Source organism: Emys orbicularis, chromosome 3, assembly GCF_028017835.1.
Source record: "Emys orbicularis isolate rEmyOrb1 chromosome 3, rEmyOrb1.hap1, whole genome shotgun sequence".
Classification (NCBI taxonomy): Eukaryota; Metazoa; Chordata; order Testudines; family Emydidae; genus Emys; species Emys orbicularis.
The window spans coordinates 22,792,025-22,813,236 of record NC_088685.1 but is presented as its reverse complement, the minus strand read 5'-3'; positions in this window follow the sequence as shown (position 1 = coordinate 22,813,236).

Here is a 21,212-nt window from a genome sequence, read left to right as displayed (position 1 = left end):
TTCTAGTGTAGACCTGGCCTCATTTGTGTATATATGCTTGCTTGCTTGACCTTGTAAATAACTCATTTTTCCCCCTAGTTAATAAGCCTTTAGTTAGTTTGTTACAGGATTGGCTACAGACATTGTCTTTTGGCATGAGATCTAAGGTACAAATTGATCTGAGGTAAGTGACTGGTCTATTGAGACTGGGAGCAACCTGAATATTTGGTTGTTGTTGGTGTAAGTGAGCATTTATCACTAAGTCCAGCTTGCCTAAGTGGTAAGACAGACTGGAGAGCCCAAGAGGACTGTCTGTGAGTTTGCAATAAGACTGTTACTGTGATCTCATTTGTTACAGGGTTGTTGGAATCTAATTGTAGAACATGCCATCCATTTGGGGTGTCTGCCCTGCTTTTGACAGTCTGCCCTGAGGTTGGCACTTTGAGTCGAGAGCCATTCCAGACAGTGTGACACCCTCTGAACACAGCTGTTGCTTGGGACACACCTGGTCTTGTTTTTGCAGGGTTTTCCCACACTTCTCACACAGCCACTTTACCATGGCAAACCCTCCAACCATCTCTTTATATTTAAAGGGGACCCTCTAGGGCTGTAGAACTGTCAAAGCCCCTAAAATGAGTGTATCATCTGGGCAGCCGACCAACTGCAAGGACTCATATACTTGAGGCTTCAACACCTGCTGATACAGCCTCTAGCTGGTCTGTCCTCATCTCCCTTCCTCCCAGCATATCCCCCATATCCATAAGAACTGGAACACTGCAAAATAGATATTCAGGGAGCTGGTTCTGCCTACTCATCCTACTTTTCCATCCTTGCCATGGCTTCACAAGCTTCCTTCCCAACCCCTCCAACAGTGCCCACCCCTGCTCCCAGTCTGCTGATAGCACTGAACCCAGACTGGACTCATTCCCTGAGTAAGACCCTGTTGGTTACTCAGGACCTGCTTCATCCTTTGCAGACAAAAATGCAAATTCAAGGTCCTGAAAAAATATCTCTGGGTGTCTGATCCCCAAGCCCCCGTGCTCCACCTCTCGACAGACCAAAGACCTCCTAATGAACGGATACATCTTCTGTCCCAACAAGAAGAGAAAAAAGAACTCCATCACCCTTCCCATCAACTGTGCTGTTTGTAGCATGTACACTCTGGCCAAATGAAGGAAGAGCAGAAGTGAGTACTGATTATCATTCGCACTCTGTGAAACATGGAGGGTCTATGCCAGCTCCTCCATCACTCCACCCCCTGCTCCAGGGCCCTTTCCCAATGCTCTTTCACAGTCTCCCCTTGCAATCAGAACTGTACTCCCAAGATCTTCAATACACCTTCCTGTTGTCTACTCTGCAGCCCTTCCAAAGGGAGCAATGCTGGACCATTGCCACCCTTGCCCCCCTCATTACCCAACCATAATGCCTTTCTCTCTCCAAATGTAACTTGCCCCCTGACACTAGCCACATGCCACGGGAGGCCCGTTATGCTCCTCACATTTGGTGACCATAGCCGACATATCATCCGCAAACACCAGCACCCTGTGGGAAACTGACATGGCCCTGCTCTCCCCCCACCATCCACTTCCAGGGGGATCCACTGAGAACACATAGAGCAGTCGGTTCAAAGGACAGCCCTGCCTCACCCCAAACCTCAGCAGGCTAGCCTTCTGCCTTAGCCAGCCATTAAGCAAAGGTAGCTGACTGCCCCCCTTGTGAGGTGTCTGCAGCCAAGAGGTGAAGGTACTTGGGATCCCATATTTATGTAGTGTAACCCACACACCTACTGGGTGTGGTGTTTTGTCCCATCTAGTGGCAGCGAGACTACTTAGAGAGAGATTAATGAGTTTGCTCTACAGCCTTAGTTAACACCCATGTGGCTTTTAGCTCATTCAGTAGAGGCTCATGCATTTAGCTCCAGAGGTACCAAATTCAATCCCGTTTGTCGGTGTTACAGTAGCACATCCCACACTTGATTGAAGGCCTTGTTTTGATCCTGGGAATACATGTACCTTCGCCAGGCACTTGCTGCCCCTACCTCAGACACCTCCCGAAGATTGCACGGCGAGTCTGCTAGCAACCCACCCTTGACTGCACTGGCCTGGGCCTGATGGATCAGCATTGGAGCCACCCTACCAAGCTGCTTCAGGAGCAATCTTCATAATCTGTATTCAAGAGGGTGAACAATCTCCAGTTTTCTAACAGCAACCTGTACCCCCCTTAGCAGAGAAAGGTGCTGTTCAATATGCGTGTGATGGCAAATTTGCATTGAAATCAAGGGGAGTTAGGCTCCTAAGCTGGTTAGACACTTTAAAAAATCTTACTAGGCCTATATCTGCATCTTTTATGCACCTAAATTCCTTTGAAAATCTGGCTCTCTGCCACTTGGAAATTAAGGATATGATTTATATTTTTCCACCATTGCCAGTAGGTCAGAAAGTATCTATGATTAATGAAGATACTGAAATCTTTTTTTGGAGAGATGCTTGATAAGTCTCTCATTTGGCTGTTGAGAATGAGTTTTAATTTTTATTATCTACCTCAGTTATTCCCAGGTGTACTGATAAATTTGGATACGGCAGTAGAGACAGCATCCTTGACAGAAAATCCTTTAATGAAAGATTCAATCCTGATTGTGTCTCTGTTATGAGGAAATCCCTTGTAAACACAAACTTCACAATGAAGCTGTTGAAATCCTTTTGAGGGGTTGGAAATCATCTCCTAGCGGAGCTTACAAGAGAACAAATACGAGAAGGATTTTGTTTTCTGGTGACACATAAGAGATAATGGATCCTAAAATATTAGTCATACACTTTCTAGCGGTGTAAGAGATGCAGCTACCAGGAAGTCGTATGATTCTGCAGTGTCTTTGATCTTTTAGTAACATAAGCCACACAAGAAAACATATCAACTAGATCTCTGTATTGAAGGATATCGATTAAAGCTAAATACAGATGTTGTATGCTGATACTCAGATATTTTGATACTTTTTGTTTAAAAAAAAATACAGAATGAACATTATGACACGTTTTCTTAGAGATTTGTCAGCAAAGTTAGCTTTCATGCTAGCCAGCTGGGGTCTTGGGGTTCTGTATAAAAAGAACGACTCAGCTATGTCTTGAGGCCAATACTGAAAAGGTCGTGAGATTCTCTTTCATGGAAGGAATGAAAGTAAGCCGAAAAGTGCAGGAAAACATAACGTTCCATCTAAATGATGGAACTGATTTAGTCGTGTGCATGTCTCTGTCTCTAGAAAATGACATTGAAATAGGTTTGAATGTAGGGGATGATTCTTCTTCACCAATTTATTATTTAAAATGATGTGGCACCCAAAATGTGCTAGTCCAATTCCAGACACAACCACATAATGGATTTTATCTGTGATGAGCAAAGCAGCCATTTGCAGTACATTTGCTGAGACCCTTTGGCCTATAGCATTTAATGAAGGGTTTGTTTTGTTTATTTTACAGTTCAGTGGAATGAAAAACAATTTTTCTTAAGCATTACTCGAGGCCATCAGAGTGAGAAGGGATAATTTATTACCGTTGCATGCTCACAGGAACTTGAAGTTATCCATAAAAAGGCGGGGTGGGGGAAGCAATAAATCTAGATTACTTTGATTAAACAAACAAACGAACAAACAAAAATGTATTTATACTTCATGAGCTACTATATTTCTCATCCTGATATTGTCCACCATGTAATGTTCAATATTTGATAGGGCTGAATGAAACTGGTCAATTTTTTTCACAAAAATACAAGTGAAATATTTCATGTATTCATTGAGTGTGATTTTGAACCCCGGACTAAAAAGGGATTCAGAATGGAAAATAAGAAACCTGGAAATGTGCCTTTTTTTTTGCCTGCTCTCACATACAGGCTGGTGAAGTGAGGAGCTCGGTGGAGACAGGACATCTTCAGTTTTAGTCCTACTTCAGGCCTTATTAATATTTGTACCTGAAAAACCCTTTACAGCTTTACCAATAGGATGAGGTAGGTAAATAACAACTGTCCTTCGTTTTACAAATGGGTACATTGAGGCTCAGAGAGGATCAGTGACTTGCTCATGATACTGTGATCTAATGTATTAATTATAGGGCTGGAAGTTGGAGACTTGAATCTCAATATTGCTCCTGTTGAAGTTAATGGCAAAACTCATTAATTTCAGTGGGTGCAGGGGATAGCCCTTATTTTCCTGGCACTGACTTGCTGTGTGCTCTTTGGCAAATTGCTGACCCTCAGTTTTCTCCATCTGTAAAATGACAGCAATGGCACTGAGGAATTGTAGAGGATTTAAGGTGTTCACAGATAAACAGGAAGCTATTACTAGATCTCCAGTTTAGAGAACTGAGGTTGTCACATATGTACTAGGGAAGCACTTCAGTAGTGTTAGTCTGAATTTACACCAATGTAATGGGGAGCAGAATCTGACGTAAATTTTAATTGAATTGAAAGATCTAAAAAGAGGCTGAAAACCTCTATGAGGGTCTCTTAACTCCCATTAATATCAATGGAAGTGGAAGGCACTCAGTGCCTTAGGTGTTCAGCACACTGCAGAACTGAAATAAAATTTTAAAAAGGGATTTAGGAATCTAAATCCTATTGAAAGTCAATGGAATTGATGCTTCAAAATCACTCAGGCACTTTTGAAAATTTCAACCAAAGTCTCACTGAAAGTCAACGGGACAGACTACAAAGTCCTATTTTCAATAGTGACTTAGGCTCCTAACTCACTTAGGTGCTTTTGAAAATGTTACTCCTAGGCTTTACTTGCACACCCAAAATCTCCACTGACTTTAAAGGGTGTTTGGGCTTGGAAAAAATGCATGAGTGGACACACTGTAAGTTAGAAACAGCTGAACAGTTAAAATGTGTTCTATCATATGTAGAACTGTGTGAGATTTTTTTTGGATGAATAGTTTATTCATCTGAAAAATGCAGTTTTGGTCAACCTAAAACTATTCACAAAATTGGACCCAAAATGGATAGTAGAGGAGGGAAAGTGGTGCTGATGATTCTCTTCCTCCTTTTTCCCGTATAACCTTCATCATGGTGGTTAGGGCACTCATTTGGGCTATGGGAGACCCATGTTTAAATCCAAGCTCTGGAATTGGCTTTTCTGATTCACCAAAATTTCCAGTTAACTTCAGATTTGGTTTGACCTGAACCAAAATGACTTTTCAGTTTTTCAGATCTGTCCCTGAACTGAAAAATTAGTTATTCACACAGCTGTAATCATATCCCCTTGCTGCATACCTCCTGAGCTAACTGGTGATCCCAAGTACAATACTGCACAGCTGGAGCATCTCTACTGATGTTAATGGAACCTCTCTGGTGCAAATGGGATAAGAATTTGCCCCATTATGCCATTTGCAAGGTAATGACGAAATCCTTGTAGCTACTAGTATTTTCCAGATAATATTACCTACCCATTTTTGATTAGTGAGTTTCAAATGCCATTTTTGTTTATTAGAAGACAATCTGAAATGAAATTACTATCCAGTTACTTGCAAATATTTAAATACACTGAACATATATTTGCAATACAGCATAGTAGATTTCCTATCTGTGTTCTGTTTTGTTTGTTTTAGAAAAGGTGCTTTTAGCTATGCATAAAGTGACATTTGCAAGCTTCTGAACTCATTCTGAATTGGAACATTAATTAATGTATGCTACTATTCAAAGGTGATTTTGTTTAGGGTGAGTTAACATCCTTGCCAGCCTCCAGCCTATTGTTTTTATTTAATGTCATCATTTTCTTTAATTTAGATTCCTACTGTCTATCTAAAATTGCAATAATTTATTTGGCCTCTTTACTCTCTTTTAGTTGTGCTTCAGGTTGGCAAAAACTTCAGTTTAATGTTACAGCTAGCATTTTTGTAATTAATACAATACGATACTTGAGTATTGCATAGGAGTATCAGTGTGTTTCTAGCATATTAAAATAGTATTAATTTGCCTTGTGTGCCTGGCAATTCTTACATTATATTGGTTTGGTACCTGTAATGGGGCATACTGGGCCTTTAAGAGTAAAGGGGACCAGAAGAACCCATCCCAGGGTGTTGGAATAAACAAAGGCCCAGAAAATGGCCTGGTAGCTTAAGAGAGGAAGGGATCCTGGGGAATAAGGAGTTAGATACGAAGGCAAAACATGCAGGACACTGTTTCTTTAAAGGCCTGGGATCAGGAGCCCTGTAATGTAGAATGGAGCAGGGCTCCCCTCTCTTCCAGCCAATCAGGAGGAAAGCTCTGGAGGAGGGCAGTATATAGCCTGCCCTCAGAACAAAGGAGACACTGAATAAGAAAGGACCCTGGGCTAGAAAGCTGAGCTGTGGATAGAAAGAGTTGGGAGTGGTTACTTCAGGTAGAGGGAGAGCTCTGGGTACGGCAGAAGAGCTGGAGTTAAGTATGAGCTGTTGAATTATGATTTAGGGCAGGGGTTGGCAACTTTTGAGAAGTGGTGTGCCTAATCTTCATTTATTTACTGTAATTTAAGGTTTCGCGTGCCAGGGGCCAGCGACAGGAACCCCAGACTGGCAGCAGGCTTAGCGGGGCTGGGAACCCCGCTGGCAGGGGCTGGTGGCTGGGACCCCAGACTGGCAGCGGGGGTGGCAGACGGAACCCCACACTGGCAGCGGACTGAGCCCCTCAGCCTGCTGCCGGTCTGGGGTTCCAACTGCCACCCCCTGCCAGCGGGGGTCCCGGCCCCACTCAGCCCGCTGCCAGTCTGGGGTTCCTGCTCAGCCCTCTGCCTGCCTGGATGAATGGAACCCCAGGCCGGCACCGGGCTGAGTGGGGCTGGCGGCCGGGACCCCAGGCCGACAGCAGGCTGAGCCACTCAGCCTGCTGCCGGTCTGGGTTTCCATCCGCCGGCCCCTGCCAGGTGGGACCTGGCCGCTGGCCCCGCTCAGCCCGCTGCCAGCCTGGGGTTCCGTTCATCCAGGCAGGCAGCGGGCTGAGCAGGGCCGGCGGCCAGGACCCCAGCTGGCAGCAGAGTGCCACTAAAAATCCGCTCGCGTGTCGCCTTTGGCATGCGTGCCGCAGATTGCTGACCCCTGATTTAGGGCTTTATGTTGGGGATTTATTGAGGATTGATTGGATTATTTTGTGATTCAGGACTCTGAGGACTGTGTGAACTTTATTTGATATTAAACCAGTCCCTGGAAGGTGAGCTGTAAGCCACAACAGACTGTGGAGTGCTTAAGTGGCCTGCAAGAGGGGGCTAATGGGCCAGGTGCCCTGCAAAGTGGCTGCCAGCCGTGAGGGGGTGACTGAGTGGCTACCCTGCTACAGTATCTATATGTGTTATTTTTTTATTTCCTTCAATACGCTTTTGTAAGCAAGGACTAATGTGGATACTCTGCTGTGGTTTCTGCCTTTTTTTCTTTTTCAAGTGGAATCCATTATTTTAAAACTTAAATGCAACTCTTATGTGACGGGCTGAGAAGTAGAGGTGAATGATACCATAAGTTGTTATTTAAGTTAGAAGACTTTAACAATGTCATTATTTTTGGGAGATGGCTAAGAGCTTTAGTTCAATTTTCTTATTAATAACACTTCTTGCTCCTCACTGTGCTTAAAAGGATGTGTGTGTGTGTGTGTGTGTGTGTGTGTGTTATAGTGAAGGAAGAAACTGGTTAAAGCCTGCTGCATGAATAGGTCCAATCAGGTGCTGTTAGGGCCTGATCCTATGAGCCTTCAGTGGAAGGAATTTATATTCCAATGTCCTTATATTGGAATATGTTTAATGAACTGTCTAAGTACTTTGACTTTAAGAGCTGTGGTCACAGTGTGAGATCTGACACACTATCTCCATGTACAAAACATATAGGAACCTGTCACTTTAACTATTTATTGAAAGTACAAAACCAGAGTGACAACAGTTAAGAAAATCTGCAGCAAAACAGGAAGGGAAAATGCTATTGAAATCCCTCTGGGTTAGGGAAATGGCTAACAGAGTCCAGTGTGATCAAATAAATGACAGACACAGAACAACCCCCTCCACATATGTGTAAGCAGGGTCTGAATGAACTCTCCCATGACAGCTAGTTGGGGAGGGGGAGAGACTTCAGGAGCAAACTGTATTTATATGAACATACCTACTCTGCGTAGGAGTTGTGTAGCTCCAAGTGATCAGCTTTCGCTGGTGTTGGGTTACAAATCACTTTAGTACTGAATGCAGGGGTAGTGAAATGTTGTTATCAATGTTATCTTCGTTGTATGACAAAAGGGGAGCAGAACTGTGTTGAGCTTGTCCTGATTGAGGGGTCACTGTCAGCTAAAAGGAACTCGCTAAGGCAGGGGCTTGAATGCCAGACCCCTGTGAAAGTAAGATGGGTGGGGACAGGTGTCCCAGCCAGGCGGTATGGATTCTCCCTAAGGCTCCCTGGTCTGGCTTAATGTGTTCTTCCCCACTGCTCAGATAGAGCTAAATAGGCTTCATTAGGAGCCTTTTGTTATTTTAAGTGCTCAATAAGAGCTGAAATTAATTGTGGTGGGGCAGTGTTTCTGCCCAGCTTGCTGAAAGCTAAAAGTCACTAAGAGACTGACCTACAGGGGTCGCAGCAGAAGGTGACTGGTAGGAGCAGCCACTGAAAGTGGCGAGCAGTCAGCTGGTGGGGTGGTCAGGCAGTAAGGAACAGCAGCTGGCGAGGCAGACAGCCAGAGCAAGTACTCAGATGGTGGAGCAAGCCAGGTGCCTTCTTCCCTGGGTGGGAGGTGAACTCACACAGATGCACCTCTGAACCCTGGGTCCTCACTGACCAGGACAACTAATGTGAGTGGGGTATGGTGAAGGAGTAGAGGGGGCACAGAAAAGGAACTTTTGGTTGTAGAACTCAAGAACATGAGGCAGAAGACACTGCGCCACGCACTCTGGGGTGGGTGTCCTGCTCACAGTTTTATGATTTTGAATCCTGCTTGTGACATTTTCCCTAATGAATGTCAGGTGACTTTTCTCCTTTCATTAAAAGTTTCTTTTCTACACTCAGTCTCTGTGCTTGCGAGTGAGGAAGCATTGCCTCTCCGAGGTGCCCGGGGTGATGTGTAATTTTTCCAGGTTACTGGGCGGGGGCTTGAGCTGGTTCTTTGTTGTATGGTTGAAAAGGAACCCCTAGATATTGAACCTGGCCCTGGTTGCTGCTGGCTCCACCTGGAAGAAGGGTTACATATGTATATGCAAGGGACCATCCACAGCAGATTTCCTACACATGCACAAAGAAAAGACAGTAGTGCTTGATTGACGGAAGAGGGTGTTGAGTAGGGGAGCCTGGGTCTGGCCTCCATGACACCCTCTCCTAATTCAGCCCAGAGATATCCCAGTGGATCTCCAATGGCAAATCTACTTCTAATAGCTCCCACCTTGACTTCTGCTGCCATGTGAGAAGGGGGCAGTCAGTACAGGGATGCAGAAGGGCAGCCATCCCTGTAAGATGGCTCCTTTCCCATGGATCTGTTGGTGCCCTTCCCCAGAGATCTATGTGGCTGAGACACTATACCATCTCCATACTGCAGCCATGAAAACTTGCTGTCATTGCCTAGAGGCTGGGCCGGGAACTGATGTGGAGTTTGCTTGCTTCTCTTGCTTCTTCCTGAAACAGAAGGCATTTGAAAATATAGCTGTTCTGATAACAAGAAGATCTGTGAACAGAAGCCAAATTTAAAGGATAATTAGAGGAGCAAAAACAAACCCTGGACAGGAGAATGGCAGGGACTATTTCAGCTAATAAGATAATGACGAATTCTTCAGACGCTTTCAGTGTGGATTGATGGTACAGAAATTATGATCTTAACACTATATATCACCTTTTATCCTGGAGTATGCCAAAGTGCTTTGCATACCCAACAGATTGATATACAAAGGAATCACTTAATCCAGGACTAATATAAAGCTGCCTGTGTGGTGATGCATGGCAACTGCTGAGCAGTGTACGGCAGCACTACAAAAGATAGAGAGAAAGTAGATGTATCCACTAAAAATGAATAGAGCACAGAGGAGCTGATTCTGCTCTCAGTTGCGCTAGTTTTACATTGATCTATTTCCACAGGCTTCACTAGAGTTACTCCAGTGTAACCAAGAGCAGGATCAGGTCCCCCTGTGGATGAAGGGTCTCATATTCCACCATCTTGCACATTTTGCACCCGTGCAAAAAGAGGGTGTATGCTCCCAAATTGGAATGAGTGTGTTTTACACTCATTTGTTATGGGTGTGAATGAGGGTGCAGAGCTGAGGATATTCAGACCCTAAATGTTATCCAAGAATGGGATCATCTGACCTGGTAAGATGGGGAACATATTAAAGAAAATAAATCTGAAAAGAGATGGGGATTAAAAATTAATGAAGTCTGAAGACAGGACAGGGTCCTGGCTATTGGACAGTGCCCTATATATATATATATATATATATATATATATATATATATATAAACTTGTCTTTTAGAAGCTGCTACAAGAGACATAGTAATAAATTTATTTCTGTCTGAATTAACCTCTCTCGGCTGGGTAGTTTGACATTGGCTAACTTTGTAGTTTCCCTGCTGTTGACCAATATTTCTTAGCTAGTGTCTTCTTTCATCACCTGGGTGGACATCCTTTTGACCCTGGCCCTAGCAGAGGGCCCCCTGCTTTCTGTTGTGGCTTTGTTTGTTGGTGTATACATATCTTTAATATCATGCTTGATTCTCCTTACCAGTCTACTTTGCCAGTAGTCTTGTTTAATATCTACATTTTATACAGCAGTTTCCACCCATAGATTTCAAAGGGCTGTAGGAAGGAGGTAAATCATCCTTGAGATCAGGGCTGGATTTCCCATTAGGCACAGTAGGCGGGTGCCTAAAAGTTAAAAGTGGATTAAAAGTTAATACATACAGATCCCCTGCAGGCGGGTGGGCTCCTGGAGTGGGTTGGTGGCTGCCCAGCTTGTGGGCCTGGAGCAGGGTGAGTCAGCCCGCCTGGGGCTGCTGTGAGCTGTGGCCAGGTTGGCTGCTGAAGGTGTTGGGAGCGTCCCAGCCCCTTCCCAATCTCAGCCCCAGGCCGGGGAGGGAGAAGGAGAGTTGTGTCTGGTGCCCCATTCACTTTCATGGGCGGAGCCAGAGCATGGCTGCTGCCTCGGCCTGCAGGAGGGACAGAAGACACCCGGGGACCACTCGCCATGGTGAGTGAGGTACAGTCCCTCCCTTGCACCTCGCCTGGAGTGGGTGGCCTACACGCCAGCTTGAGCTGGGAGCGCCGTGTGTGGCGGAGGGTCTTGTGCCTTCCTGGAGAGGCAGTATTTATATCTCTTTGTTTCATTTTTTATGGAAAACATGAAGGCCAGCTGTAGGTAGGTAGGTAGGTAGGTAGGGGTGTGTGTGTGTGTGTGTGTGTGTGTGTGTGCTGAAGATGCTGTGCCTAGGAGCATGTAAGGTGTAAATCCAGCCCTGCTTGAGATATTTTTACCTAATAGTGAGGGTATGACAGGGGCTATCAGGCCTTCCCTGCCCCTGCTGGAGAGCTCAACATCATCCTGACAGCCTCTTTCCTCCCCCCAAGCCCATGCTGGCCTGGGTAGCAACAGAACTTAGTTGTCCAGTATCACAGAAGAGCCAGAAAGAGACATTCACAAGCAGGATCCAGCAGGCAAGCTGAGCAGGGGGAATGCTGGGTAGTGCTGGGATGGGGAGAGGAGTTTTTCAGTACTAACACTGGGACAAATGGTTACTTTTTGTGTTTGTTCACAAGCTCAAAGATGTGGACAGACAAATTTTGATTTTAATTAACTATTAAAGCACTAGCACTAAGCTCACTGCATAAGTTACCTTGCTCCAGGAGAGCTATCACCGAGGGTCTTATTTCTGATTTTATGTTTTTGATTAATTTTTTTTAAAGGTGCACTTGATTGCATTACTGTGTGAGACTTTTTAAGATACTAAATTAATCCTTCTCTACAAAACGACTCTTGTCTAGGGACCATTCAGTTCATCTCATGCAATAAAGGTGTGTACCTCAAAAGGTGCTTTGAGGACATTAGCTGTGATCAGGATGAGCCTAGGTGTGGCATTATCTCCACAAATGATAAGAATACTTGAGATGCTGAGCTCTTCCAATGCTTGTTGTTAATATATTCATTCCTCACAGAGTTGGCTGTAGCCTGAGGCTGGTACAAAATTTTGTCGGCTTGAGAATACGCTTTTTTCCCTTTGCCCATTGTCAGTTTCTTACTGCACCCATCGTCTTGTCAGCTCAAGAGGGAGTGGTGGTGGTGGGGAACTGAAAATTGATTCTTTTAATGAAGTGTGCACTCTGAGAGCTGGATCCAAACCTACTGCAGTAACTGGAAAGACTGCAGTGAGCTTGGAATCAAGCCCTGAGTGGTCTGTATTGAAATTCTTCAGCTTATGGCTTTTGTGGTAACTCTGTCTCTGAGAGCAGTTCTGCATCTAGGCCAGCCATAGAAAATTCTCCTATGGGCAATGCTTTGACTTTCCTTTGAGGTGCCATTTCATCGTGCATTTCAGTTGGACAAATGTGTAGAGAAAATGCCAATCAAATATATAGAAACAATCCCTTTCTCAGACTCCACTAGGGCCACTGTAATAATCAGTCAAGTGCAACCACGGAGGGCCTTGTTCTGTTTCTATCCCTCAAAGTTCAGAAGGGGTTTAAATACCCACACCCTACTTATGCAGGAAGGCAGATGAGCTTACTAACCAGGAGGAAAAGAAACTTAAGACTTCTATAAAGCATAATCGGAAGCAAGATCCAGGTGGGGATTTAGATAAGGTTTGATGAAATCAGAGTCTCTTTAATACTACAAATGAATGCTGCTTGTGACAGTCAGGGTGCCAATCTTCAGAAAAGTTACTTTGTGAGTAGGAAAAAAAGTCTCCATTCGATGACCTCACACACTGGAAGATTCCTCCCTTCTGAAAACTCAAGCAAATTTGATGGGCCAGATCCCCAGCAGAGGTACATCAGTGAAGCACCATGGACTTCTTGAAACGAGGGCAAAGTATGCCAGCTAAGGATCTGACCTAAACAAATAAAAGAGGCTATTTCTAATGGGCGCATAATGTTGTTCCCAGCACTGCACTCGGTAGTCAGTCAAATCCTATCATAAAGTCAAATAGCACAGTCTGAAATAGAGGGCTACACATGTAGGACCAAATTTTGAACAGCTTGCATGAAGACAGATCCTTACACTACTTAACTGCAGGATGAGTATGTGTATAAGGGTAAAAATCGAATTATTACTGTACCATGCAAGTGACTTTGACAATTAAGTGACCTAAGACTAACGCCTGTGTTAAGCCTCTGAGAATGTCCATGGTGAATTCAATGTTTCCAGAAGCCAGAATAACCTTAGGGTAAGTTGTATGCTAATGCAATCAATCAAAAGTGCTGCACTTTTTCTTCTGGCTTGGTGCATATAGAATTTGTAGATGAGCTTTTGTGCCAAAAGGTAGACAGACACACACTAATGGATGCCGTAATGGGCATAGCTAAACAGATAGTTCACTGCCCCACGCACTCTGGGGTGGGTGTCCTGCTCACAGTTTTATGATTATGAATCCTGCTTGTGACATTTTCCCTAAAGAATGTTTGGTGACTTCCCTCCTTTCATTAAAAGTTTCTTTTCTACACTCAGTCTCTGTGCTTGAGAGTGGGGAAGCATTGCCTCTCGAGGTGCCTGGGGTGGTGTGTAATTTTCCCAGGTTACTGGGTGCAGGCTCGAGCCGGTTTTGTGTTGTATTGTTGAAAAGGAACCTCTAGATATTGAACCCGGCTCTGGTTGCTGCCGGCTCCCCCTGGCAGAAGGGTTACACTATAATAGATGCCCATATGACTTAATGATTAAGAGGAAACAGACTTCTCCTATGGCCATGACCTATGGCACTGGGGCTTAAAACCTTCAGATATAGAAATTACAGTAGGACTTTAAAGGCAGCTGGTTACTATTATTTCCTTATGGTGTCACTAACAATGTGTTTGGAAAGCTCCTAACACTAGAGCAGAAAGTTCCCTGCTCCAAAGAGCTCAAAATCTGACAGACAAGTAAACAGTTTAGAGAAAGAGAAACAACAGGCAATTTACATACATGTCAACTCATTGTAAGCAGCAGAGCAGAAGAAAGCATTTAAGAAGGTCTTAAATATGGACTGTATCAAGGCCTTGCTGGTGCACTTAGGGAGGTTGTACCAAACATAAGAGGCCATATGGGAGTAGACACAGAGGTGATTGTGTGAGAAATTGAGAAACATGTGGCTGAGGATGGGAATATTGGCAAAGTCCAGGAATAGGGAACAATGGGAAGCAGGATAATTCAGGGAGGGGCAGTTATACAGAGCTTTGAAGGGGGGGTGCCTAGAACTTGAATTTGAAGTGATAATGGATGGTAAACCAGTGGAGGAATTCAAAGAGGGGAGAGATGTGGACAGATCAATGGACAAGGAAGAAGACTGGTGTAAAGGTGGGACCAAGGATGGAGGAGTCCACTTGAATCTTAGCTGCATAGAACAAAACCAGGGGTTTAAGTGTTTATAATTTATTATGTAAATTTCAAAGATACAGACCAAAATATTGGACAAGGTAAAACAGTATCAGGAGATAAAGCCACACTGGTTTATACTGTAACTCCATTGTCTTCTAATCATATAGCATAAAAATCAAGACTGGGGGGAAAAACAACTGAGGAGAGTTGGCAGTTTTTCAAAGGGACACTATTAAGGGCCCAAAAGCAAGCTATTCCGCTGGTTAGGAAAGATAGAAAATGTGGCAAAAGACCACCTTGGCTTAACCACGAGATCTTGCATGATCTAAAAAATAAAAAGGAGTCATATAAAAAATGGAAATTAGGACAGATTACAAAGGATGAATATAGGCAAACAACACAGGAATGCAGGGGCAAGATTAGAAAGGCAAAGGCACAAAATGAGCTCAAACTAGCTACAGGAATAAAGGGAAACAAGAAGACTTTTTATCAATACATTAGAAGCAAGAGGAAGACCAAAGACAGGGTAGGCCCACTGCTCAGTGAAGAGGGAGAAACAGTAACAGGAAACTTGGAAATGGCAGAGATGCTTAATGACTTCTTTGTTTCGGTCTTCACCGAGAAGTCTGAAGGAATGCCTAACCTAGTGAATGGTAATGGGAAGGGGGTAGGTTTAGCAGATAAAATAAAAAAAGAACAAGTTAAAAATCACTTAGAAAAGTTAGATGCCTGCAAGTCACCAGGGCCTGATGAAATGCATCCTAGAATACTCAAGGAGCTAATAGAGGAGGTATCTGAGCCTCTAGCTATTATCTTTGGAAAATCATGGGAGACGGGAGAGATTCCAGAAGACTGGAAAAGGGCAAATATAGTGCCCATCTATAAAAAGGGAAATAAAAACAACCCAGGAAACTACAGACCAGTTAGTTTAACTTCTGTGCCAGGGAAGATAATGGAGCAAGTAATTAAGGAAATCATCTGCAAACACTTGGAAGGTGGGAAGGTGATAGGGAATAGCCAGCATGGATTTGTAAGGAACAAATCGTGTCAAACCAATCTGATAGCTTTCTTTGACAGGATAACGAGTCTTGTGGATAAGGGAGAAGCTGTGGATGTGGTATACCTAGATTTTAGTAAGGCATTTGATACGGTCTCGCATGATATTCTTATCGATAAACTAGGCAAATACAATTTAGATGGGGCTACTATAAGGTGGGTGCATAACTGGCTGGATAACCGTACTCAGAAAGTTGTTATTAATGGTTCCCAATCCTGCTGGAAAGGCATAACGAGTGGGGTTCCGCAGGGGTCTGTTTTGGGACCGGCTCTGTTCAATATCTTCATTAACGACTTAGATATTGGCATAGAAAGTACGCTTATTAAGTTTGCCGCTTATACCAAACTGGGAGGGATTGCAACTGCTTTGGAGGACAGGGTCATAATTCAAAATGATCTGGACAAATTGGAGAAATGGTCTGAGGTAAACAGGATGAAGTTTAACAAGGACAAATGCAAAGTGCTCCACTTAGGAAGGAACAATCAGTTTCACACATACGGAATGGGAAGAGACTGTCTAGGAAGGAGTACGGCAGAAAGGGATCTGGGGGTTATAGTGGACCACAAGCTAAATATGAGTCAACAGTGTGATGCTGTTGCAAAAAAAGCAAACATGATTCCGGGACGTATTAACAGGTGTGTTGTGAGCAAGACACGAGAAGTCATTCTTCCGCTCTACTCTGCGCTGGTTAGGCCTCAACTGGAGTATTGTGTCCAGTTCTGGGCACCGCATTTCAAGAAAGATGTGGAGAAATTGGAGAGGGTCCAGAGAAGAGCAACAAGAATGATTAAAGGTCTTGAGAACATGACCTATGAAGGAAGGCTGAAAGAATTGGGTTTGTTTAGTTTGGAAAAGAGAAGACTGAGAGGGGACATGATAGCAGTTTTCAGGTATCTAAAAGGGTGTCATAAGGAGGAGGGAGAAAACTTGTTCACCTTAGCCTCTAAGGATAGAACAATGGGCTTAAACTGCAGCAAGGGAGGTTTAGGTTGGACATTAGGAAAAAGTTCCTAATTGTCAGGGTGGTTAAACATTGGAATAAATTGCCTAGGGACGTTGTGGAATCTCCATCTCTGTAGATATTTAAGAGTAGGTTAGATAAATGTCTATCAGGGATGGTCTAGACAGTATTTGGTCCTGCCATGAGGGCAGGAGACTGGACTCGATGATCTCTCGAGGTCCCTTCCAGTCCTAGAATCTATGAATCTATGAATATGTTTATAGTGTAAAAGAGAAGAATGTCTTTATAAATAGCATGGAATTCTTTTCAAAGTTCCTTTTTTTCCCCAAGAGACAAGGGGTGAAAGACAAGATGAAAGGAGATAGAAAGAAAACACTTAAAAATACAATATCTGTGCACCTGACTAACTTTGCTGCTGACTTCACTGGGAGCAGGATCATGTCCTATCATTGTAAATATTTTGAATTCATCTTTAGATTGCATGCTTGTACTTTCTTGTTTTGTAATCTATAAATGACCTTCTCATAAGAGGCTGCTTCAGTGAAAGACTGTTAGTTCTCTTTCTGTAGAAATCTAAGGTTTCTAGCACCATTAGAAACTTTACCTTGACACATGTATTAATCCATGTGAAGTTATTCTTTTGAAAGTCATTCCAGATAGGTAACTACATATAAGAGGCAAAGTTTGGGAATGTATAAGGTTTGACTCTGAATTCAAAGAAGAATGGACAAGTGAAATGTATTAATTCTATTCTCGTCGGTGATCCCCCAGGGTCGAGGATGATCTCTTCCACAGCTTCTTGATTTTTTTATGGATCCTTTGGTGACTGAGGAGTTCGATCCTTGAGCCGCAAATTCTGTGGCAAACATTGTAGGTGATGTTGGAAGGCAGTGTTGGGCTGTTATTGCTGCATGACAATCATCAATCCTTTCTTTTCTGGCATTTTTCTGTGACCAGGGCAAGGCGATTTTCCTCAAAAGTGATCGTTCCTTCTCTGACAAGTCTTCTCCAATTAGCCCTGTCTTGGGCTACTGTCTCCCAGTGTGTGGTATCGATGCCACATCTCTTGATGTTTGTCTTGAGGGTGTCTTTGAAGCATTTCTTTTGGCCTTCCTTTTTCCTTTCTCCTTTGAGTTGGGCGTACAACAATTGTTTTGGTAGGCGTGCATGAGGCATGCACGCACAGTGCCGGCTCCACCTCAGCTGGTGCTGGATAATCAGGGCCTCAATACTGAAGGTGTTGGCCTCCATGAAGACACTGATGTTAGGGCGGTGATCCACCCACTTTATGTTGAGGATCTTCTGGAGAAGGTGCTGGCATTGCAGGTTTTCTGTAGGTCACCCAAGTTTCGCAGCCATAGAGGAGAGTTGGGATTACCACCACTTTGTAAACTAAAAGTCTAGTGTGTGTTGTGATGTCATGGTTATTGAACACTCATTGAGACAGTCTGCCAAAGGCAAGGCTGGCACAGACGATTCTGTACTGAATTTCAATGTCTATGTCTGCCCTCTGTGAGAGATGGCTGCCAAGATAGGCAAAGTGTTCTACATTTTCCAGTTCTTCTTGTCAATGTAGAACTTCCTTGCTGGGTCTGATTGATTGGGAGCTGGCTGGTGGAGAACTTTTGTTTTGCTGATGTTCAGGGTTAGCTGTAGGCTTCTGTAAGCTTCAGAGAAGCAGTTAAGAGCTGTTTGTAGATCCTAGTTTGGGTGTGCAACTACAGCACAATCTGTGTACTGCAGTTCAGTTGCTGATGTTACTTTAGTTCTGGCATGGAGGCGAGAGAGGTTGGAAAAGGTTGCTGTCAATCTGATACTGGAGGCCAATGCCCTGCAGTGGGCGGTGTTGGATTAGTGTTTTCATAGCTGCTAGGAAAATGAAGAAGAGGGTGGGTGCCAGTACACAATCTTGTTTTACGCCAGTTCAGATGACAAAGGGCTCAGAGGTAAAGCCACTGCACAGGTTGGAGGCAGTCATCTGGTCATGGAGGAGTCTTACAATGATGATAAATTTGCTTGGGCAGCCAAACTTTGACATGATTTTCCACAGAGCCTCACGGCTGACAGAGTCAAAGGCTTTGATCAGATCGATGAAAGCCATATACAGCTCCTGGTGGCGTTCTTGACATTTTTCCTGGCTCTGCCTGGCTGGGAAAATCATGTTGGTGGTGCTTCATGATGGTCTGAAGCCACACTGGGACTCTGGAAGTACTTCCTTGGAAAGAGGGAGCAGATGATTCTGTAAGATTCTAGCAAGAATCTTCCCAGCAATGGAAAGGAGGGAAATGTCTCGATAATTGCCATAGTCGGCTCTGTCACCCCTTTTGAAAATGGTGACGATGTTAGCGTTGTGTAAGTCAGCAAGGATTTCTTCATTGCGGCAGATTTTGAGGAAGAAGAAATGAGGCTTGTTTGTCTGTGTTTTGCCCCCACTTCAGCTGGTATGTGATCAGGACCTGATGCTTAATTGCTTTGTGAACCTCCTCAGATGTTGGTGGGTTGGTGAGAGTTTCCCAAATTAGGTGCTGAGGGATGGAATCAACGGTGTCATCGGTCAGTCAATTCTCAATTTAGAAGCTTTTGGTAGTGTTCCTTTCAGCGCTCTTTGATGGATTCGTTGTCTTTAATACTATAATAGTGTCCTCGTTTATGCCTGAAGACCCAATCCTGCAAAGAGCTCCATGTGCGTAGTAGATTCTAAAAGTCAGTGGGGCTCCATGGAAGTGACGGATGCATCTTTGAAGAGTTCTTTGCAGAATTGGGGTCAAAATGATCTATGCCAGTGATACTCAGACCTCAGTGGTTCAAGAGCCAAACTAGCAATCAATATTACCCAAACGAGCCACAGTAGTGTGAATTCATGGTTTCATTTACTATTTTATAGTGTGTGTGTGTGTGTGTGTACACATATTCTCACTGCAAAATGACTGAGCCAGTATTATTATTTTAACAACTACAATTGGTTAATAACATAATAAAAGCATCGTGATTGGTTAATAACTTAGATTGATTAATAATTAAACAACAGTGCGGTTTAATATCATATGCAGCAAAGAGCCGCAGGAGACCCATTAAAGAGCCACTTGCAGCTCTCGAGCCTCAGTCTGAGTATCCCTGATCTATGCACTGACATAGAATGAAACTGACAGTAGAATGAAAATGTCAGCTGTGGTCTATCACTTCTCAATTATCATAAGCTTTTTTAACTATGCTTACTCATGCTATTAACTAGGGGAACATGGTAGCTTGTTAATATGCAAATAAGTTTGCCTGAAATGATGATAAAAATATTAGTATTACAGTAACATTAGACTCCAACTGAGATAAGGACCCTATTGTGTTAGGAACCGTCAAATGCACAGTAAGAAAGTCCCTCCTCCCAAAGAGGTTGCAAACTAAATAGACAAGACAGATGAAGGAAGGAAAATAGAGGTACAGAGAGACAGTAAGTTGCCCAAAGTCATACACTGCTATAGCTGAGGATAGAATCCAGGTCTCCTGAGTTCAAATCCACTACTAGATCTACTAAACCATAGACATTTTGTCAGCTGTCTTTTGTGTGTGTGTGTGTGTGTGTGTGTGTGTGTGTGTGTGTGTGTGTGTGTAAAAAGTAGAAAAAGTTTGGATGCATTACTTTATACTGGAATCCGCTTATAATTTATTGTGTTAACCTTAGATGTAAGGACAAGTTGGAAATATGCAAATGAAACAGGCATCAGCACTAATGGGGGAACTCTGACTTGTTGGCTTCCTTTGCATATACGTACAATGATGCAGATTGAATGAAAACCAGTCCTTATCCAAAAGACCCCAAGGACCCATGAGCTTTTTAAGACCTAAATCACATCAATAAAGTCTTGACACAAGTAACAGTACTGAACAACTGTTACAGGCATGTTTTTATGTGAAAGGCAAAACTCAATCTAGATCAATTTTATTTCAGTTTAAGGAAAACCAGTGAAAAGGAGAAATATGAAGTTCCACGGACAGATTTCTCGGCAGCTGCAAATTTAAATTGCTCCATTTACTTTAATAGTTACCTTGTTTTACACCAGCTGAGGATCTGACCTTCATATTTTAGGACATAGAACTAGTGGCTTTAACTATGTAGAACATTAGAATTTATATATCCAACAAAGATCCAATCTGGTTTTCTTAATACTGAAAATTAATGAAGTTCTTACATTCTTCACCATTTCTATTTCATTCTCTGTTGCAAGTGCTGTTGTGTAATATTTTAGACATTGAGACCGGGACATTTAAGATTACTCAGGCCTCTTGTGAGTAATGCAGCCATCTCCTATTCATGCTGACTAAACAAATCATTAGACACCAGGGTCCAAATTTCAACACTGGATAATTTTCCAGTCTTCTAACTCCAGATCCAATTATTTCAGACTCTTCAAAAAAACATTTTACCAGAGCCTGAGAGAAATGGCAGAAACTTGGCAGCCTAAACAATTTTTCTATCCCAGGTTATAAGTTTGTGTGTGTGTGTCGGTTTTATAATGAAACCTTATGCAATGTATATTATATTTGTCTTTGGTTTAGAAGATCCTAGTGTCACTTTCCCTGTGGAGTATGTCAGAGATTTTAATACTGGAGACATTTGAGAAACTAACCCATTAAGTTATTCTGTGGCAAACTAACCAAGTCTGTTGTTCCTTGGTAATCCTTACTGTTCAAACAATGATCATTTAACTCAGCAGTGCAGCAATGAAAGCACACAATTTGTCTTTGTGATCACC